The sequence below is a fragment of the Pseudophryne corroboree genome, chromosome 10 (assembly GCF_028390025.1).
Source record: "Pseudophryne corroboree isolate aPseCor3 chromosome 10, aPseCor3.hap2, whole genome shotgun sequence".
Taxonomy (NCBI): Eukaryota; Metazoa; Chordata; class Amphibia; order Anura; family Myobatrachidae; genus Pseudophryne; species Pseudophryne corroboree.
In genome coordinates, this window is record NC_086453.1 from 286,712,626 (window position 1) to 286,735,499 (window position 22,874).

The 22,874-nt window shown below is 48.3% G+C and overlaps 1 long non-coding RNA gene across 1 annotated transcript in view; it reads left to right on the top strand.

The window, feature by feature from the left end:
- LOC134965547 (uncharacterized) overlaps positions 1-22,874 on the top strand; it is a 68,680-nt gene that overhangs the window by 12,671 nt on the left and 33,135 nt on the right. The gene's annotated exons all lie outside the window — the stretch shown is intronic.

Consider the following 22,874-nt stretch of genomic DNA (forward strand, 5'->3'; position numbering starts at 1 on the left):
GTAAATTCTGAATTAATGGATGTCAGTAACAGAACACCCAATTTAGAAATGAGATCAGATAAGTCTTGAATATTGAACTTTACAAATGGGTAATTTAATTAACAGAAATGGACGTTGCACCGCAGTGCAGGACAGAGCACTTCTGAGTGTCACTGGCACATTGTTTTTGAATGAGACGTATCGTAGAGTAAAGCTATTGCTGATTCATATTACCAATCAGTCATGCAGCAGCAGATCCTTAACTATCACATCCAAGTGAGGGAGAACAGTGAGGAGATGACATGAAGCAGCTTCATTTACTATATATATATATTTCTCTGACGTACTAGTGGATGCTGGGGACTCCGTAAGGACCATGGGGAATAGCGGGCTCCGCAGGAGACTGGGCACTCTAAAGAAAGATTTAGTACTATCTGGTGTGCACTGGCTCCTCCCTCTATGCCCCTCCTCCAGACCTCCGTTAGAATCTGTGCCCGGACAGAGCTGGGTGCTTTTAGTGGGCTCTCCTGAGCTTGCTAATAAGAAAGTATTTTAGTTAGGTTTTTTATTTTCAGAAAGCTTCTGCTGGCAACAGACTCTCTGCTACGAGGGACTGAGGGGAGAGAAGCAAACCTACTAACTGCGGCTAGGTTGCGCTTCTTAGGCTATTGGACACCATTAGCTCCAGAGGGATCGAACACAGGACCTGACCTTGTCGTCCGTTCCCGGAGCCGCGCCGCCGTCCCCCTTGCAGAGCCAGAAGCTGGCAGAAGCGGAGAAGACATCGAAATCGGCGGCAGAAGACTCCTGTCTTCACATGAGGTAGCGCACAGCACTGCAGCTGTGCGCCATTGCGCCAACACTAACCCACACACTCTGGTCACTGTAGGGCGCAGGGGGGGGGGGGGGGCGCCCTGGGCAGCAATTAGATACCTCCTGGCGAATGCTGCATATAAACAGTGGCACACTGTTATATGTATGAGCCCCCGCCATTAATTTTACTAAAAATAACGGGACAGAAGCCCACCGCTGAGGGGGCGGGGCCTTCTTCCTCAGCACTCACTAGCGCCATTTTCCTTCCACAGCTCCGCTGAGAGGAAGCTCCCCAGCCTCTCCCCTGCAGAATCACGGTAGAAGGGTAAAAAAGAGAGGGGGGGCACATAAATTTAGGCGCATAAATCATAATACAGCAGCTACTGGGTAAACACTAAATTACTGTGTAATCCCTGGGTTATATAGCGCTGGGGTGTGTGCTGGCAGACTCTCTCTCTCTGTCTCTCCAAAAGGCCTTGTGGGGGTCCTGTCCTCATTAGGAGCTTCCCCTGTGTGTGTGGTGTGTCGGTACGCGTGTGTCGACATGTTTGACGAAGAGGGCTATGTGGAGGCAGAGCAAGTGCAGTTGACGGACGTGTCGCCGCCGACGGTGCCGACACCTGATTGGTTGGATATGTGGAAGGTGTTAAATGATAATGTAAACTCCTTACATAAAAGGTTGGATAAAGCTGATACCTCGGGCCAGTCAGGGTCTCAACCCATGCCTGATCCTACAGCGCAGAGGCCCTCAGGGTCTCAAAAGCGCCCACTATCCAAAATGGTTGACACTGATGTCGACACGGATTCTGACTCCAGTGTCGACGACGATGATGCAAAATTGCAACCAAAAATGACAAAAGCTATACGTTACATGATTATAGCGATGAAGGATATTTTACACATATCAGAGGTAAACCCTGTCCCTGACGAGGGTTTATATGTATGGGGAGAAAAAGCAAGAGGTGACTTTTCCCCCTTCACATGAGTTAAATGAGTTATGTGAAAGAGCGTGGGATTCCCCAGATAAGAAAGTCCTGATTTCCAAAAGGTTACTTATGGCGTACCCTTTCCCGCCAGAGGACAGGGTGCGCTGGGAATCCTCCCCTAGGGTAGATAAAGCTCTGACACGCTTATCTAAGAAGGTGGCCCTGCCGTCGCAGGATACGGCCACCCTAAAGGATCCTGCAGATAGAAAGCAGGAAAGTATCCTGAAATCTGTTTATACACATTCAGGGACTCTACTGAGGCCGGCAATTGCGTCGGCGTGGATGTGTAGTGCTGTAGCAGCGTGGACAGATAATCTGTCTGAGGAAATGGATACCTTAGACGGGGATACCATTATGCTGACCCTGGGGCATATAAAAGACACTGTCCTATATATGAGGGATGCCCAGAGGGACATTTGCCTACTGGGTTCTAGAATTAATGCAATGTCAATTTCTGCCAGGAGGGTCCTGTGGACTCGGCAGTGGACAGGTGATGCCGACTCCAAAAAAACACATGGAGGTGTTACCTTACAAGGGTGAGGAATTGTTTGGGGACGGTCTCTCGGACCTGGTTTCCACAGCTACTGCTGGGAAGTCAAACTTTTTGCCATATATTCCCTCACAACCGAAGAAAGCACCGTATTACCAAATGCAGTCCTTTCGCGCACAAAGAAGCAAAAAGGTCAGAGGTGCTTCCTTTCTTGCTAGAGGCAGGGGCAGAGGAAAAAAGCTGCACCTTACAGCTAGTTCCCAGGGACAGAAGTCCTCCCCGGCTTGCACTAAATCCACCGCATGACGCTGGGGCTCCACGGGTGGAGCCAGGAGCGGTGGGGGCGCGTCTCCGACATTTCAGCCACCAGTGGGTTCGCTCACAGGTGGATCCCTGGGCTATACAGATTGTGTCTCAGGGATACAAGCTGGAATTCGAGGTGATGCCCCCTCAACGTTACCTAAAATTGGCCCTGCCAGCTTCCCCCATAGAAAGGGAAGTAGTGGTAGCGGCAATTCACAAGCTATTTCTCCAGCAGGTGGTGGTAAAGGTTCCCCTTCCTCAACAGGGGAAGGGATACTATTCCACAATGTTTGTGGTACCGAAACCGGACGGTTCGGTCCGACCTATATTAAATTTAAAGTCCCTGAACATTTATCTGAAAAGATTCAAGTTCAAAATGGAATCGCTCAGAGCGGTCATTGCAAGCCTGGAAGAGGGGGATTTTATGGGGTCTCTGGACATCAAGGATGCTTACTTGCATGTCCCCATTTATCCGCCTCATCAGGAGTACCTCAGATTTGTGGTACAGGACTGTCATTACCAATTCCAGACGTTGCCGTTTGGTCTGTCCACGGCACCGAGAATATTTACCAAGGTAATGGCAGAAATGATGGTGATCCTGAAAAAGCAAGGAGTCACAGTTATCCCATACTTGGACGATCTCCTCATAAAGGCGAGATCGAGGGAGCAGTTGCAGATCAGCGTAGCGCACGCACAGGAAGTGTTGCAACAGCATGGCTGGATTCTGAATATCCCAAAGTCGCAGCTGATTCCTACGACGCGTCTGCCCTTTCTGGGCATGATTCTAGACACAGACCAGAAGAAGGTGTTTCTCCCGACGGAGAAGGCTCAAGAGCTTGTGACTCTAGTCAGAGACCTCTTAAAAACTAAACAGGTGTCGGTGCATCACTGCACGCGAGTCCTGGGAAAGATGGTGGCATCGTACGAAGCCATTCCCTTTGGCAGGTTCCATGCGAGGATCTTTCAATGGGATCTGTTGGACAAATGGTCCGGATCGCATCTTCAGATGCATCGGCTGATCACCCTGTCCCCCAGGGCCAGGGTGTCTCTACTGTGGTGGCTACAGAGTGCTCACCTTCTCGAGGGCCGCAGATTCGGCATACAGGACTGGGTCCTGGTGACCACGAATGCGAGCCTCTGAGGGTGGGGGGCAGTCACTCAGGGAAGAAACTTCCAAGGGTTGTGGTCAAGTCAGGAAACTTGTCTGCACATAAATATCCTGGAACTAAGGGCCATATTCAACGCCCTGAGTCAAGCGGAGCCCCTGCTTCGCAACCAACCGGTGCTGGTTCAGTCAGACAACATCACCGCGGTGGCTCATGTAAACCTATAGGGCGGCACAAGAAGCAGAGTCGCGATGGCGGAAGCCACCAGGATTCTTCGGTGGGCGGAGAATCACGTACAAGCACTGTCAGCAGTGTTCATTCCGGGATTGGACAACTGGGAAGCAGACTTCCTCAGCAGACACGACCTCCACCCGGGAGAGTGGGGACTTCATCAAGAAGTCTTCATTCAGATTACAAATCGATGGGAACTGCCACAGGTAGACATGATGGCGTCCCGTCTCAACAAAAAGCTGCAACGGTATTGCGCCAGGTCAAGAGACCCTCAGGCGATAGCTGTGGACGCCCTGGTAACACCGTGGGTGTTCCAGTCGGTCTATGTGTTCCCTCCTCTTCCTCTCATACCCAAGGTACTGAGAATCGTAAGAAGAAGAGGAGTGAGAACAATACTCATTGTTCCGGATTGGCCAAGAAGACCTTGGTACCCGGAATTGCAAGAAATGCTCACAGAGGACCCATGGCCTCTGCCTTTCAGACAGGACCTGTTGCAACAGGGGCCCTGCCTGTTCCAAGACTTACCGAGGCTGCGTTTGACGGCATGGCGGTTGAACGCCGGATCCTAGCGGAAAAAGGCATTCCGGAGGAAGTTATTCCTACGCTGATAAAGGCTAGGAAGGACGTGACAGCAAAGCATCACCGCATATGGCGAAAATATGTTGCTTGGTGTGAGGCCAGGAAGGCCCCTACAGAGGAATTCCAACTGGGCAGATTTCTGCACTTTCTACAGTCTGGAGTGACTATGGGCTTGAAGTTGGAATCCATAAAGGTCCAGATTTCGGCCCTATCCATTTTCTTTCAAAAGGAACTGGCGTCTCTTCCTGAAGTTCAGACGTTTGTTAACGGAGTGCTGCATATTCAGCCCCCTTTTGTGCCACCAGTGGCACCTTGGGATCTCAACGTGGTGTTGGGTTTCCTAAAATCCCACTGGTTTGAACCACTTAAGACCGTGGAGCTAAAGTATCTCACGTGGAAGGTGGTCATGCTATTGGCATTAGCTTCGGCTAGGCGTGTGTCAGAATTGGCGGCTTTGTCATGTAAAAGCCCCTATCTGGTTTTTCATATGGACAGGGCAGAATTGCGGACTCGTCCCCAATTTCTGCCAAAGGTGGTGTCATCTTTTCATTTGAACCAACCTATTGTAGTGCCTGCGGCTACTCGTGACTTGGAGGATTCCAGGTTACTAGATGTAGTCAGGGCTTTGAAGATTTATGTAGCCCGAACGGCTGGAGTCCGGTAAACTGACTCGCTGTTTATCCTATATGCCCCCAACAAGTTGGGTGCTCCTGCTTCAAAGCAAACCGTTGCCCGCTGGATCTGTAACACAATTCAGCAGGCTCATTCTGCGGCTGGATTGCCGCATCCAAACTCAGTAAAAGCCCATTCCACTAGGAAGGTGGGCTCTTCTTGGGCGGCTGCCCGAGGGGTCTCGGCATTACAGCTTTGCCGAGCTGCTACTTGGTCGGGTTCAAACACATTTGCAAAATTCTACAAGTTTGATACCCTGGCTGAGGAGGACCTTGAGTTTGCCCATTCGGTGCTGCAGAGTCATCCGCACTCTCCCGCCCGTTTGGGAGCTTTGGTATAATCCCCATGGTCCTTACGGAGTCCCCAGCATCCACTAGGACGTCAGAGAAAATAAGATTTTACTTACCGGTAAATCTATTTCTCGTAGTCCGTAGTGGATGCTGGGCGCCCGTCCCAAGTGCGGACTACTTCTGCAATTCGTGTATATAGTTCTTGCTTAATAATGGGTTATGTTATGTTGGCATCCATTGTTGATGCCCTGTTGTTGTTCATACTGTTGACTGGATAAGTGTATCACAAGTTATACGGTGTGATTGGGGTGGCTGGTATGAGTCTTACCCGAGATTCCAAAATCCTTTCCTTATAATGTCTGCTCTTCCGGGCACAGTTTCCTTAACGGAGGTCTGGAGGAGGGGCATAGAGGGAGGAGCCAGTGCACACCAGATAGTACTAAATCTTTCTTTAGAGTGCCCAGTCTCCTGCGGAGCCTGCTATTCCCCATGGTCCTTACAGAGTCCCCAGCATCCACTACGGACTACGAGAAATAGATTTACCGGTAAGTAAAACCTTATTATATCACACACACACACACACACACCTCAAAAAAATAAAGGGAACACTAAAATAACACATCCTAGATCTGAATGAATGAATGAAATATTATTATTAAATACTTTGTTCTTTACATAGATGAATGTGCTGACAACATAATCACACAAGAATTATCAATGGAAATCAAATTTATTAACCCATGGAGGTCTGGATTTGGAGTCACACTCAAAATTAAAAGTGGAAAAACCCACTACAGGCTGATCCAACTTTGATGCAATGTCCTTAAAACAAGTCAAAATGAGGCTCAGTAGTGTGTGTGGCCTCCACTTGCCTGTATGACCTCCCTACAATGCCTGGGCATGCTCCTGATGAGGCGGCGGATGGTCTTCTGAGAGATCTCCTCCCAGACCTGGACTAAAGCATCCGCCAACTCCTGGACAGTCAGTGGTGTAACGTGGCGTTGGTGGATGAAGCGAGACATGATGTCCCAGATGTGCTCAATTGGATTCAGGTCTGGGGTACGGGCGGGCCAGTCCATAGCATCAATGCCTTTGTCTTGCAGGAACATTAGGAGGAACCCAGGGCCAACCGCACCAGCATATGGTCTCACAAGGGGTCTGAGGATCTCATACCTCTGGCAAGCACATGAAGGGCTGTGCGGCCCCCCAAAGAAATGCCACCCTACACCATTACTGACCCACTGCTAAACCGGTCATGCTGGAGGATGTTGCAGGCAGCAGAACGTTCTCCTTGGCATCTCCAGACTCTGTCACGTGCTCAGTGAGAACCTGCTTTCATCTGTGAAGAGCACAGGGCGCCCCGTGGCGAATTTGCCAATCTTGGTGTTCTCTGGCAAATGCCAAACGTCCTGCACGGTGTTGGGCTGTAATCACAACCCCCACCTGTGGACGTCGGGACCTCGTACCACCCTCATGGAGTCTGTTTCTGATCGTTTGAGTAGACACATGCACATTTGTGACTTGCTGGAGGTCATTTTGCAGGGCTCTGGCAGTGCTCCTCCTGTTCCTCCTTGCACAAAGGCGGAGGTAGCGGTCCTGCTGCTGGGTTGTTGCCCTCCTATGGCCTCCTCCACGTCTCCTGATGTACTGGCCTGTCTCCTGGTAGCGCCTCCATGCTCTGGACACTACGCTGACAGACACAGCAAACCTTCTTGACACAGCTCACATTGATGTGCCATCCTGGATGAGCTGCACTACCTGAGCCACTTGTGTGGGTTGTAGACTCCGTCTCATGCTACCACTAGAGTGAAAGCACCGCCAGCTTCCAAAAGTGACCAAAACATCAGCCAGAAAGCATAGGAGCTGAGAAGTGGTCTGTGGTCACCACCTGCAGAACAACTCCTTTATTGGGGGTGTCTTGCTAATTGTCTATAATTTCCACCTGTTGTCTATTCCATTTGCACAACAGCATGTGAAATTGATTGTCAATCAGTGTTGCTTCCTAAGTGGACAGTTTGATTTCACAGAAGCGTGATTGACTTGGAGTTACATTGTGTTGTTTAAGTGTTCCCTTTATTTTTTTGAGCAGTGTGTGTGTGTGTGTGTATGTATGTATGTATGTATGTATGTATGTATGTATGTATGTATGTATATATATATATATTTCTCATACGTCCTAGAGAATGCTGGGGATGCTTCAAGAACCATGGGGTATAGACGGGATCCGCAGGAGACATGGGCACACTATAAGACTTTGAATGGGTGTGAACTGGCTCCTCCCTCTATGCCCCTCCCCCAGACTCCAGTTAGATTCTGTGCCCAGTGAGACTGGATGCACACTGAGGAGCTCTCCTGAGTTTCTCAGAAAAAGACTTTATTTCGTTTTGTTATTTTCAGGGAGACCTGCTGGCTACAGGCTCCCTGCATCGTGGGAGTGAGGGGAGAGAAGCAGACCTACTTCTTAAGAGTTCAAGGGCTCTGCTTCTTAGGCTACTGGACACCATTAGCTCCAGAGGGTTCGATCACTACGGTACGCCTAGCTGCTTGTTCCCAGAGCCGCGCCGTCGCCCCCCCACAAAAGCCGGAAGATAGAAGCCGGGTGAGTATGAGAAGGCAGAAGACTTAAGTGACGGCAAAAGAGGTACCACGCAGCGGCCGCGCTGCGCGCTATGCTCCCACGCTTATCACGGCACTGCAGGGAATATGGGGGGCGCCCTGGGCAGCATGAGACCTCAGATCAGACTGGCATGTATAGTAACAGTGCTCCGGGCACTAGTTCAGGGACCCCCACTAGTATAATCAGTATTTTAAGCTGGACCATGTAGGGAGCGTGACTTAGCCGCACAGCTCTGACCAGCGCCATCTTCTCTCTCCTCATAAGCTGCAGAGACGCTGACCCTGTCCTCCGCACTGCTGTACAAGTAACAGGGTGAAAAATGGGGGGGGCACAGGCAATTTGGTGCTGATTGATTATATTAAAAGCGCTAACAGGGCTGGGCAGTCACCTTACTGGCCTCAGTACCAGGATAGGCGCTGGGTGTGAGCTGGCAGATCTCTCTCTGTGTCTCTCTTGCAGGCTTTATTGTGGGTCTGTCTCCTATAGCCCCAGTGTGCTTGTGGCTGTCGGTACGTGTGTGTCGACATGTCTGAGGCGGAATGCCCTTCCCAGGAGGAGGCTGTAGTGGGGACAGAAAATACTGTGAGAGTGGCTGTGTCGGCACCACGACAGATGATTGGGTGAATATGTTGAGTGTTTTAAATGAAAATGTGTCAAAATTAACTAAGAGATTTGATAAATCTGAGTTTAAGAACCAAACATGGAGAAAATCCATGGAAGATGCTTTGTCACAGACCCAGACCCTTCGGGGTCACAGAAGCGTGCATTTGCCCAGATAGTAGATACAGATACCGACACGGACTCTGATTCCAGTGTCGACTATAGTGATGCCAGATTACATCCAAAACTGGCCACGAGTATTCGGTACATGATTGTGGTGATAAAGACGTACTACATATTACTGAGGACCCTGCTGTCCCTGATACAAGGGTCTGTATGTTTAAAGGAAAGAAACATGAGGTAACGTTTCCTCCATTTCATGAACTGAACGCACTTTTTGAAAAGGCTTGGGAAAATCCTGACAAAAAGATACATGTTCCCAAAAGAATTCCAGTGACATATCCGTTCCCCTCTGGGGACAGGGAAAGGTGGGAGTCAATCCCCACGGCAGACAAAGCTTTATCCAAAAAGGTGGCACTTCCGTCCCCTGACACTGCAGCCCTAAAGGATCCTGCGGATCGTAAGCAGGAAAATACACTAAAATCCATTTATGTCACTACAGGGTCGCTACTCAGGCCTGCCGTTGCTGCGGCATGGGTGAGTAGCGCTATGGAAAAGTGGGCAGATAACTTGTCATCTGAGGTAGATTCCCTAAACAGGGATAGTGTACTTTTGACTCTGGGTCACATCAGGGACGCTGCAGCATATTTAAAAGAAGTTGTAAGGGATATTGGCCTTTTGGGTTCAAGGGCTAATGCCATGGCGGTCTCTGCAAGGAGAGGGTTGTGGTTACATCAATGGAATGCTGATGCTGACTCTAAGAAGGCGATGGAGGCTCTACCGTTTAACGGTAGGGTTTTGTTTGGCGACGGCCTCACTGACCTGGTGTCTACGGCTACCGCGTGTAAGTCTTCCTTTTTACCTTTATGTCCCTGCGCAGCAGAAGAAATCGCCTCACTATCAGATGCAGTCCTTTTGGCCCAATAGATTCAAAAAAGGACGTGGGTCCTCCTTCCTTGCTGCAAGGGGGAGAGATTGGGGAAAAAGGTCACAGGCTGTGGAAAGTTCCCAGGAGTAGAAGTCCTCTCCGGCTTCTACCAAATCCACCGCATAACGCTGGGGCTCGTCTGCGGGAGTCCGCACCAGTGGGGGCATGTCTCAAGCTCTTCAGCCACGTCTGGCTACACTCGGACCTGGATAGTAGACATTGTAACCCAGGGGTACAAGTTAGTTTCAAGACGTGCCCCCTCACCGATTTTTCAAATCGGCCTTGCCAGCTTCTCTTCCAGAAAGAGAGATAGTAAGCGCTGCGATACTAAAGTTTCAAAATCAAGTGATTGTCACGGTACCCCCGTCTCAACAGGGGGAAGGTTTTTATTCGAGCCTGTTTGTGGTCCCGAAGCCAGATGGCTCAGTCAGACCGATTCTAAGCCTAATATCCCTCAATTTCTTTCTGAAAAGATTCAAGTTCAAGATGGAGTCTCTACGAGCAGTGATCTCCAGTCTGGAGGAGGGGGATTTTATGGTGTCGGTCGACATAAAAGATGCCTACTTACATGTCCCCATATATCCTCCACATCAGGCTTACCTGAGATTTGTTGTGCAGGATTGTCATTACCAATTTCAGACGTTGCCGTTTGGTCTGTCCACGGCTCCGAGGATTTTCACCAAAGTAATGGAGGTAATGATGGTTCTCCTGCGCAAGCAGGGTATCACAATTATCCCGTACTTTGACGATCTCCTGATAAAAGAGAGGTCCAAGGACCAATTGTTGAAGAATGTTGTCATTTCACTGACGATTCTGCAACAACACGGTTGGCTCCTAAATTTGCTAAAATCACAGTTTGATCCGACAACATGGCTGTCGTTCCTGGGTATGATTCTGGATACAGAATTGCAGAGTTTTTTTCTTCCAGTGGAAAAAGCTCTGGAAATACAGTACATGGTAAAACAGATTCTGAAACCGGCAAAGGTGTCAGTTCTTCACTGCACTCGGTTGCTGGGGAACATGGTGGCGGCCTACGAGGCCATTCCTTATGGCAGGTTCCATGCCAGGGTGTTTCAGTGGAAACTGCTGGACCAGTGGTCCGGGTCTCACCTGGACATGCACCGGAAAATAATTCTATCTCCCAGGAGCAGAATTTCCCTTCTGTGATGGCTGCACAGTTCTCACCTTCTGGAAGGACGCAGGTTCGGGATTCAGGATTGGATCCTGGTGACCACAGATGCAAGCCTCCGAGGCTGGGGAGCAGTCACACAGGGAAGAAATTTTCAGGGAAAGTGATCAGGCCAGGAAGCATAAACATAAACACATACACATAAACATTCTGGAATTAAGAGCCATCTACCACGGCATACTGAAAGCAGAACATCTTCTTCGGGGTCTGCCAGTCTTGATTCAGTCAGACAACGTGACAGCAGTGGCATACATAAACCGCCAAGGCGGTACAAAGAGCAGAGCGGCGATGGCCGAGGCCACGAAGATTCTTCACTGGGCGGAAAGACATACCAGCGCTCTGTCAGTGGTCTTCATTCCAGGAGTGGACAACTGGGAAGCAGACTTCCTCAGCAGACACAATCTCCATCCAGGAGAGTGGGGTCTTCATCAAGAGGCCTTTGCAGAAGTGACAAGTCGTTGGGGAGTTCCTCAAGTGGACATGATGGCGTCCCACCTCAACAAGAAACTTCAGAAATATTGTTCCAGGTCAAGGGACCCTCAAGCGATAGCGGTGGATGCCCTAGTGACACTGTGGGTGTTTCAGTCGGTCTCTCTGTTCCCTCCACTTCCACTCATTCCAAAGGTGATAAAAATTATAAGAAGAACAAGGGTTCAGGCGATCCTCATTGTTCCGGATTGGCCAAAAAGGGCCTGGTATCCAGATCTTCAGGAGTTGCTCATAGAAGATCCCTGACCTCTTCCTCTTTGGGAGGACCTGTTACAACAGGGGCCGTGCGTGTATCAGGACTAACGGCGGCTGGGTTTGACAGCGTGGCGATTGAACGCCAAATCCTAGCCCGAAAGGGTATTCCCAGTGAAGTCATTCCTACACTTCCTCAGGCTAGAAAAGAAGTAACGGCAAAGCATTACCACCGTATTTGGAAAAAATATGTGTCTTGGTGTGAATCCAAGAAGGCTCTTACGGAAGAATTTCACCTGGGGCGTTTGCCCCATTTCCCACAAGCAGGTGTGGATGCGGGCCTAAAGTTAGGCTCTATTAAAGTACAGATTTTCGGCCTTGTCTATCTTTTTTCAAAAAGAATTGGCCTCCCTTCCAGAAGTTCAGACCTTCGTAAAAGGGGTGCTGCACATCCAACCTCCCTTTGTGCCCCCAGTGTCACCGTGGGACCTTAATGTGGTGTTGCAGTTCTTGCAATCACATTGGTTTGAACCTTTGCGCAAGGTTGAGTTAAAATTCCTTAAAAGTGGTCATGTTGTTGGCCTTGGCATCTGCAAGGCGAGTGTCTGAGTTGGCGGCTTTGTCTCACAAAAGCCCAAATTTGATTTTCCATGCTGATAGAGCGGAGTTGAGAACTCGTCAGCAATTTCTGTCAAAAGTGGTTTAATCATTTCATGTTAACCAGCCAATTGTGGTGCCAGTGGCTACTGACGCCTTGGCGGAGTCAAAATCTCTTGATGTGGTCAGAGCTTTGAAGATCTATGTCGCCAGAACGGCGCTGATTAGGAAAACAGAGGCTCTGTTTGTCCTGTGGGCTCCCAACAAGATTGTGGCTCCTGCTTCTAAGCAGACTATTGCGCGCTGGATTTGTAATACGATTCAGCAGGCTCATTCTACGGCAGGATTGCTGTTACCGAAGTCGGTGAAAGCCCATTCTACCAGAATGGTGGGCTCCTCCTGGGCAGCTGCCCGGGGAGTCTCGGCGTTACAACTTTGCCGAGCTGCTACTTGGTCGGGTTCAAACACCTTTGCAAAGTTTTACAAGTTTGAAAACCTTGGCAAGAGGAGGACCTCTTGTTTGGTCAATTGGTGCTGCAGAGTCATCTGCACTCTCCCGCCTGTACTAGAGCTTTGGTATAAACCCCATGGTTCTTGAAGCTTCCCCAGCATCCTCTAGGATGTATGAGAAAATAGGATTTTAATACCTACCGGTAAATCCTTTTCTCTTAGTCCGTAGAGGATGCTGGGCGCCCGTCCCAGTGCGGGCTGTATCTGCAGTTTGGTTATAGTTACGCTCCTGTTGCGTTAAGTTCAGTCAGTCTGTGACTGTTGTTGGTCATGCCGTAGCATGCGTTGTTGTTGAATGCCATGTTGTACGGCGTGTTTGAGGTGTGAGCTGGTCTGTATCTCACCTTAGTTTAAAATAATTTAAATTAAATCCTTTTCCTCGAAATGTCCATCTCCCTGGGCACAGTTCCTATAACTGGAGTGAGTCTGGGGGAGGGGCATAGAGGGAGGAGCCAGTTCACACCCATTCAAAGTCTTATAGTGTGCCCATGTCTCCTGCGGATCCCGTCCATACCCCATGGTTCTTGAAGCATCCCCTACGGACTAAGAGAAAAGGATTTACCGGTAGGTATTAAAATCCTATATTATATAATATATATATATATATATATATATATATATATATATATATATATATATATATATAATTATAATATAATTTCAAGGATGGCTGGCACTCCGTAAAGCTTGTCCAATATTTGCCCAGGTGCCTTCCTTACCACTCAAAGTGGAAATAAATATATGGAAGATGCTGGCGGCACTCATAGGACTTATACATGCAGTAATAATCAAAGGCTAGCACGCCTATGTAGATCAACGTTTCAGTTTTATTATAAAAACTTTCGTCAGGATACATAACAAAGGGAAAACACATACCTTTATAGAAAGAGACCTCACAGTGTTAACTCGTGGTTCCAGAGCCGCGGTCGGCGGCTGTTGATGTCACATGCAATGCGACGGGTGCCTGGTCTGCACCACCTGACCGCCAGCCGTTGCCTGGAGACTGGTATAAACAAAAGTGTATAAAGAAAAAAAACCAAACATGCAAACGATAATCAAAAGAAAGTATTTGTTAATCAAACTATGACAAAGTTAAATAGCAAAGAATCCAGGACATTCCACATATGAACACTTATATCAATGAATTAATTAGTAAGCTTAGGTATAAAGATACGTGGAAAGCATTAAGAAATGGGATCCTAAAGCGCTATGCAGGCATACGGACTATACTACAAGCAAATAGACAATTTACTTATTCATGTCACATAAGGGAACAATGAAAAAACAGCAATATGAGATCAAATTCAGTCCACATGTATTATATGTAAATGGACGCTGTAAAGGCGTCACAGGTATAGGTAGCGCCATTTCATGTCACAGTCTAGTGCAACCTGTCCGTGAATAAACACCATCAGAACGCTGGGATGAAAGGGTGGCAAAATGATCTGATGGGTGTAAAGGACATCACAAATAACAGTTCCAAGAGTTATATTCATTAAGTCCCGCTGGAGACACCGTGTTAAGTTTGTGTATCCAGCGTGTTTCCAAGCGTAGCAGTTGTTTGGCTCTGTCTCCCCCTCCTGATGCTGATCGGAACATGGTCAATGATCTTGTATTTGAGTGTGGATAAGTTGTGCTGGAAGGTCTTAAAATGTCTAGCGACTGGCTGATCCTGGTTGCCTCCTTCGAGGGCTTGTCTGATGGCCATTCTGTGTGTGGCCATTCTCTCCTTAAACATGCAGGTGGTCTTACCTACATAGAGCAGACCACAAGGGCATCTGATATAGTAGATCACAAATCTAGTACTACAGGTCAAGACATGTTTGATGGAGATGCGTCTGCCAGTATGTGGATGACAAAAGTCCCTTCCAGTTTCCATATAGCTGCAAGTTATGCAGCCAGTGCATTTGTAACAACCCGGCTTGCGGGTAAGGAAATGTGTCGGTCCAGCATTGGAAGCACCAGTTATATCATTTCTTACCAATAAATCTTTAAGATTTTTGTTTCTGGTGAAGCTGGGGAGAATTTTGGTCTTTCTAGCAAATTTCAGGTCAGGATATAGGGCTACAACTGGCCAGAGCTCTTTGGCTGTTTTGTTGATAGTGCGACTGAATGGATGGTATTCCTGCACAAATAGTTGTTTATTGAGAAGTGCGGACTTGGGGACTGTTGGTGCTAGTAGCTGTGTTCTGGGAATGGCTAATGCTTTAGTCTTAGCCTTAAGTAATTCTTCATAATTGTAGCCTCGTTGTAAGAATTGTACAATCAAGGAATCAATGTCAGTGATGGTATTTTCGTATGTGTCAGAAATTCTGCAAACACGGAGAAACTGTGAATAAGGCAGACCTCTGATACACGCCGGAGGATGCTGACTTTGTGCGTGTAGATAGGTGTTTCTGTCTGTTGCCTTTTTGTAAAGGCTGGTATGTAGTACACCGTTAGTTAAGGAGATATTGACATCGAGGTAATGTACCTGTGTGTCACTGATGTCCCATGTGAACTTGATGGTGGGGTCAAGGGTATTGATCCTTTGTAATTGTAACTCTAGCTGTTGCTCGGAGCCAGTCCAGATCAGCAACAGATCGTCTATATATCTGGTAATCCAAAGTAAGTCCCCAGATATACAGCTATTGGAAAGTAATAATTCCTGTTCTACTTTGAACATGTATATATTTGCGAACGACGGAGCTACGCAAGAACCCATTGCGCAGCCCCGTCGCTGGCGGTACCATTTACCATTGAAAAGAAAGTAATTGCGCGTCAAGGTAAGAGTCAGAAGTTCTAAAAAGAAGTCAAGATCTGGTCCCTCATAAGCAGCATTATTGGTCAAAAACATTTTAACAGCATGAATGCCAGCATCATGTGGAATGTTGGTGTATAGAGATATGACATCTAAAAGTACACAGTTTACTATTGTCTGGGACTGGTGTGATCGATATCAGTTTATTGATTAAGGTGGTGGTATCTTTTAGAAACGTGGTGTTTTTGTATCAATGGCTGTAAATAGAAATCCAGGTATTGTGAGATTTTATAGTATATAGAATCTCTTGCCGCAATGATGGGGCGACCTGGAGGGCGTGTGGGATTTTTATGAAGTTTGGGTATGGTGTAGAGCAGCGGTGGCCAACCTGTGGCTCTTGAGCCACATGTGGCTCTTTCTTTCTTCAAATGTGGCTCCTAACACACAAAGTCACGTGACCACAACAGATCCGGTAACCACTGCTCTCCAGAAAAACACGTAGCAGCACTACGGGGACTTAGAACTGAGGGAGCCAAATACTAGAGATGAGACACCCACCTGCTAACAGAGGACACATAAGGGGTTGCTGCAGTGGCATGAATTGGGGGAAGCTGAAGTGACACATGAGGGTGCTGGCTGAAGTGACAGCAGGGTGCTGGCTGAAGTGACAGCAGGGTGCTGGCTGAAGTGACAAGAGGGTGCTGGTTGGAGTGACACATGGGGGAGCTGAAGTGTATTATGTGAATCTGGATCTTTTATATATATATATATTATGTGGATCTGGCTTTTACAATTATTTTATGTGGAAGTGGCTTTTGTTCAATGTATTTTATGTTGTATCTGGCTTTTTCAATGTATTTTATACCAGGGGCATGGCCTAGAAGGCACAAGGCCACACCCCATTTCTCTATCGTCCTAAGTGGATGCTGGGGTTCCTGAAAGGACCATGGGGAATAGCGGCTCCGCAGGAGACAGGGCACAAAAGTAAAGCTTTTACAGGTCAGGTGGTGTGTACTGGCTCCTCCCCCTATGACCCTCCTCCAGACTCCAGTTAGATTTTTGTGCCCGGCCGAGAAGGGTGCAATTCTAGGTGGCTCTCATAAAGAGCTGCTTAGAGAGTTTAGCTTAGGTTTTTTTATTTTACAGTGATTCCTGCTGGCAACAGGATCACTGCAACGAGGGACAGAGGGGAGAAGAAGTGAACTCACCTGCGTGCAGGATGGATTGGCTTCTTGGCTACTGGACATGAAGCTCCAGAGGGACGATCACAGGTACAGCCTGGATGGTCACCGGAGCCACGCCGCCGGCCCCCTCACAGATGCTGAAGCAAGAAGAGGTCCAGAATCGGCGGCTGAAGACTCCTGCAGTCTTCTTAAGGTAGCGCACAGCACTGCAGCTGTGCGCCATTTTCCTCTCAGCACACTTCACACGGCAGTCACTGAGGGTGCAGGGCGCTGGGAGGGGGGCGCCCTGGGAGGCAAATGAAAACCTTTAAAAAGGCTAAAAATACCTCACATATAGCCCCAGAGGCTATATGGAGATATTTACCCCTGCCTAAATGTACTAAATAGCGGGAGACGAGCCCGCCGGAAAAGGGGCGGGGCCTATCTCCTCAGCACACGGCGACATTTTCTGTCACAGATCCGCTGGTCAGGAAGGCTCCCAGGTCTCTCCCCTGCACTGCACTACAGAAACAGGGTATAACAGAGAGGGGGGGCAAAATAAATGGCAATATATCAATATAAAAGCAGCTATAAGGGAGCACTTAATCATAAGGCTATCCCTGTCATATATAGCGCTTTTTGGTGTGTGCTGGCAGACTCTCCCTCTGTCTCCCCAAAGGGCTAGTGGGTCCTGTCTTCGTATAGAGCATTCCCTGTGTGTCTGCTGTGTGTCGGTACGTGTGTGTCGACATGTATGAGGACGTTATTGGTGTGGAGGCGGAGCAATTGCCAAATATGAGGATGTCACCTCCTAGGGGGTCGACACCAGAATGGATGCCTTTATTTGTGGAATTACGGGATAGCGTCAACTCGCTTAAGCAGTCGTTTGCCGACATGAGGCGGCCGGACACTCAATTAGTGCCTGTCCAGGCGCCTCAAACACCGTCAGGGGCTGTAAAACGCCCCTTGCCTCAGTCGGTCGACACAGACCCAGACACAGGCACTGATTCCGGTGGTGAAGGTGACGAATCAACCGTATTTTCCAGTAGGGCCACACGTTATATGATTTTGGCAATAAAGGAGATGTTACATTTAGCTGATACTACAGGTACCACTAAACAGGGTATTATGTGGGGTGTGAAAAAACTACCAGTAGTTTTTACCGAATCAGAAGAATTAAATGACGTGTGTGATGAAGCGTGGGGTGCCCCGATAAAAAACTGCTAATTTCAAAGAAGTTATTGGCTTTATACCCTTTCCCGCCAGAGGTTAGGGAGCGCTGGGAAACACCTCCTAGGGTGGACAAAGCGCTAACACGCTTATCAAAACAAGTGGCGTTACCCTCTCCTGAGACGGCCGCACTTAAAGATCCATCAGATAGGAGGATGGAAAATATCCAAAAAGGTATATACACACATGCAGGTGTTATACTACGACCAGCTATTGCGACTGCCTGGATGTGCAGTGCTGGGGTAGTTTGGTCAGAGTCCCTGATCGAAAATATTGATACCCTGGACGGGGACAATATTTTACTGTCGTTAGAACAAATAAAGGATGCATTTCTTTATATGCGTGATGCACAGAGAGATATCTGCACACTGGCATCACGGGTAAGTGCTATGTCCATTTCGGCCAGAAGAGCTTTATGGACACGACAGTGGACAGGCGATGCGTAGAGGAGTTATTTGGGGTCGGTCTATCGGATTTGGTGGCCACGGCTACGGCCGGGAAATCCACCTTTCTACCTCAAGTCACTCCCCAACAGAAAAAGGCACCGACTTTTCAACCGCAGCCTTTTCGTTCCTTTAAAAATAAGAGAGCAAAGGGCTATTCATATCTGCCACGAGGCAGAGGACGAGGGAAGAGACAGCAACAGGCAGCTCCTTCCCAGGAACAGAAGCCCTCCCCGGCTTCTACAAAAGCCTCAGCATGACGCTGGGGCTTCGCAAGCGGACTTGGGGGCGGTAGGCGGTCGTCTCAAAAATTACAGCGCGCAGTGGGCTCACTCGCAGGTAAATCCCTGGATCCTGCAGATAATATCTCAGGGGTACAGGTTGAAATTAGAGACAGAGCCACCTCGCCGTTTCCTGAAGTCGGCTTTACCAACGTCCCCCTCAGAAAGGGAGACGGTTTTGGAAGCCATTCACAAGCTGTATTCTCAGCAGGTGATAGTCAAGGTACCTCTTCTACAACAAGGGAAGGGGTATTATTCCACTCTTTTTGTGGTACCGAAGCCGGATGGCTCGGTACGGCCTATTCTAAATCTGAAGTCCTTGAACCTGTACATAAAGAAGTTCAAGTTCAAGATGGAGTCACTCAGAGCAGTGATAGCGAACCTGGAAGAAGGGGACTTTATGGTATCCTTGGACATCAAGGATGCGTATCTCCACGTTCCAATTACCCCTCACACCAGGGGTACCTCAGGTTCGTTGTACAAAACTGTCACTATCAGTTTCAGACGCTGCCGTTTGGTTTGTCCACAGCACCTCGGGTCTTTACAAAGGTAATGGCCGAGATAATATTTCTTCTTCGAAGAAAAGGCGTATTAATTATCCCATACTTGGACGATCTCCTAATAAGGACAAGGTCCAGAGAACAGCTAGAGATGGGTTTAGCACTATCTCAAGAGGTGCTAAAGCAGCACGGATGGATTCTGAATATTCCAAAATCCCAATTAATGCCGACAACTCGTCTGATGTTCCTGGGGATGATTCTGGACACAGTTCAGAAAAAGGTTTTTCTTCCCGAAGAAAAAGCCAAGGAGTTATCTGACCTGGTCAGGAACCTCCTAAAACCAGGAAAGGTGTCTGTACATCAATGCACAAGAGTCCTGGGAAAAAATGGTAGCTTCTTACGAAGCAATCCCTTTCGGCAGATTCCATGCAAAGGGATCTGTTGGACAAATGGTCAGGGTCGCATCTTCAGATGCACCTGCGGATAACCCTGTCGCCGAGGACAAGGGTATCCCTTCTGTGGTGGTTGCAGGAGGCTCATCTATTGGAGGGCCGCAGATTCGGCATGCAGGATTGGATCCTGGTGACCACGGATGCCAGCCTGAGAGGCTGGGGAGCAGTCACACAGGGAAGAAATTTCCAGGGAGTGTGGTCGAGCCTGAAAAAGTCTCTTCACATAAGCATTCTGGAACTAAGAGCAATCTACAATGCTCTAAGCCAGGCGGAACCTCTGCTTCAAGGAAGACCGGTGTTGATCCAGTCGGACAACATCACGGCAGTCGCCCATGTAAACAGACAGGGCGGCACAAGAAACAGAATGGCAGAGGCTGCCAGGATCCTTCGCTGGGCGGAGAATCACGTGATAGCACTGTCAGCAGTATTCATCCCGGGCGTGGACAACTGGGAAGCAGACTTCCTCAGCAGACACGACCTTCACCCGGGAGAGTGGGTACTTCATCCAGAAGTTTTCCACATGCTATTAAACCGTTGGGTAAAACCAATGGTGGACATGATGGCGTCTTGCCTCAACAAGACACTGGACAGTTATTGCGCCAGGTCAAGAGATCCGCAGGCAATAGCTGTGGACGCGTTGGTAACACTTTGGGTGTACCAGTCCGTATATGTGTTTCCTCCTCTGCCTCTCATACCAAAGGTATTGAGGATTATACGGCAAAGAGGAGTAAGACTAGTGGCTCCGGATTGGCCAAGAAGGACTTGGTACCCGGAACTTCAAGAGATGGTCACGGACGATCCGTGGCCTCTACTTCTGAGAAGGGACCTGCTTCAGCAGGGTCCTTGTCTTTTTCAAGACTTACCGCGGCTGCGTTTGACGGCATGGCGTTTGAATGCCAGATCCTAAAAGGAAAAGGCATTCCAGAAGAAGTCATTCCTACCTTGATAAAGGCAAGGAAGGAAGTCACCGCGAAGCATTATCGCCGTATTTGGCGAAAATATGTTGCGTGGTGCGAGCAGCGGAGTGCTCCGATGGAGGAATTTCAACTGGGTCGTTTTCCTACATTTCCTGCAATCAGGATTGTCTATGGGTCTCAAATTGGGATCTATTAAGGTTCAAATTTCGGCCCTATCAATATTCTTCCAAAAAGAATTGGCCTCAGTCCCTGAGGTCCAGATTTTTATCAAAGGAGTACTGCATATACAGCCTCCTGTGGTGCCTAAGGTGGCACCGTGGGATCTAAATGTAGTTTTAGATTTCCTCAAATCCAATTGGTTTGAACCACTAAAGAATGTGGATTTGAAATATCTCACATGGAAAGTGACTATGTTACTGGCCCTGGCTTCGGCCGGGAGAGTATCTGAACTGGCGGCTTTGTTTTATAAAAGCCCTTATTTAATTTTCCATTCGACATAGGGCAGAGCTGCGGACGCGTCCGCATTTTCTCCCTAAGGTGGTATCAGCGTTTCACCTGAACCAGCCTATTGTAGTGCCTGCGGCTACAGACGACTTGAAGGACTCCAAGTTGTTGGACGTTGTCAGAGCCTTAAAAATATACATTTAAAGGACGGCTGGAGTCAGAAAATCTGACTCGCTGTTTATACTGTATGCACCCAACAAGTTGGGTGCACCTGCTTCTAAGCAGTCGATTGCTCGTTGGATTTGTAACAAAATTCAACTTGTACATTCTGTGGCAGGCCTGCCACAGCCTAAATCTGTTAAGGCCCATTCCGCAAGGAAGGTGGGCTCATCTTGGGCGGCTGCCCGAGGGGTCTCGGCATTACAACTCTGCCGAGCAGCTACGTGGTCAGGGGAGAACACGTTTGTAAATTTTTACAAATTTGATACCCTGGCAAAGGAGGACCTGGAGTTCTCTCATTCGGTGCTGCAGAGTCATCCGCACTCTCCCGCCCGTTTGGGAGCTTTGGTATAATCCCCATGGTCCTTTCAGGAACCCCAGCATCCACTTAGGACGATAGAGAAAATAAGAATTTACTTACCGATAATTCTATTTCTCGGAGTCCGTAGTGGATGCTGGGCGCCCATCCCAAGTGCGGATTATCTGCAATACTTGTACATAGTTATTGTTAACTAATTCGGGTTATTGTTTAGGAAGCCATCTTTCAGAGGCTCCTCTGTTATCATACTGTTAACTGGGTTTAGATCACAAGTTGTACGGTGTGATTGGTGTGGCTGGTATGAGTCTTACCCGGGATTCAAAATCCTCCCTTATTGTGTACGCTCGTCCGGGCACAGTACCTAACTGGAGTCTGGAGGAGGGTCATAGGGGGAGGAGCCAGTACACACCACCTGACCTGTAAAAGCTTTACTTTTGTGCCCTGTCTCCTGCGGAGCCGCTATTCCCCATGGTCCTTTCAGGAACCCCAGCATCCACTACGGACTCCGAGAAATAGAATTATCGGTAAGTAAATTCTTATTTTTTGCATGTGCGCTTTCGGCTCGAAGTCGGCTCTTTGACGCACCTAACACATTTTTTGGGGCTCTTTGTCTCTGACTGGTTGGCCACCCCTGGTGTAGAGTATGGGTGACACAGGACTTTCTTGAGTCAGGTTGTGACTTACTTGTTCCGAGATGATGCCGTTGGAAACTGCTTGCGTCAAGTTGGTAGTTAGTTCACTTTTATAACTCTGAGTGGGGTCATCAGGCAATTCCTCATATACTTGCACATCCTGTAGTTGAGAATAAATCTCTTGTTTGTAATCCAACAGATTTTGTAGCACAATGCCACCTCCTTTGTCTGCAGTCCGTATAATTAAGTCTTTATCAGCTCTCAGATCATGCAGTGCCTGTCGTTCTGCAGATGTTAAATTGTTGGAAATGGAGCGTGTTTTTAGTGTCTGAGAGACTACTGCTCTATCCAGAGTTTTAGAAAAGCTCTTGATGGACGCATTGTTAGAGATGGGGTCAAATCTGGATTTAGTTTAAATACACACTGGAACAGGGGCACTGTTGGATGGCACTGGGGGGGGAGATTTTTCAAAATATTCTTTGATCCTTAGGGAACGTGCGAATTTGTAAGAATCAATTTTCCATTGAACGTCATTAAATGATGTAGAAGGAACAAAGGAAAGACCTTTGCTCAAAACCGACATTTCGGCTGTACTTAAAGTCCTGTTGGACAAATTGAAGACAGCTGTCACTTGCGACTCTTTGGCGTTTTTGACTTGGTCCCTCTGCCTCTGCCCGCCGCGCCTCGTGTGGATCCTCCGGTGTCCTCTCGTTGTGCTCGTGTACGAACCCCTAAAGTGGATTTACCTGATGCGGTGGATCTATTCCCTTCTACTTCGCTTTGGGAGCTGTATTCCGCACTTGATGAGTCCGTGTCTCTGGAACGGAACCTTCTTTGTGGTGG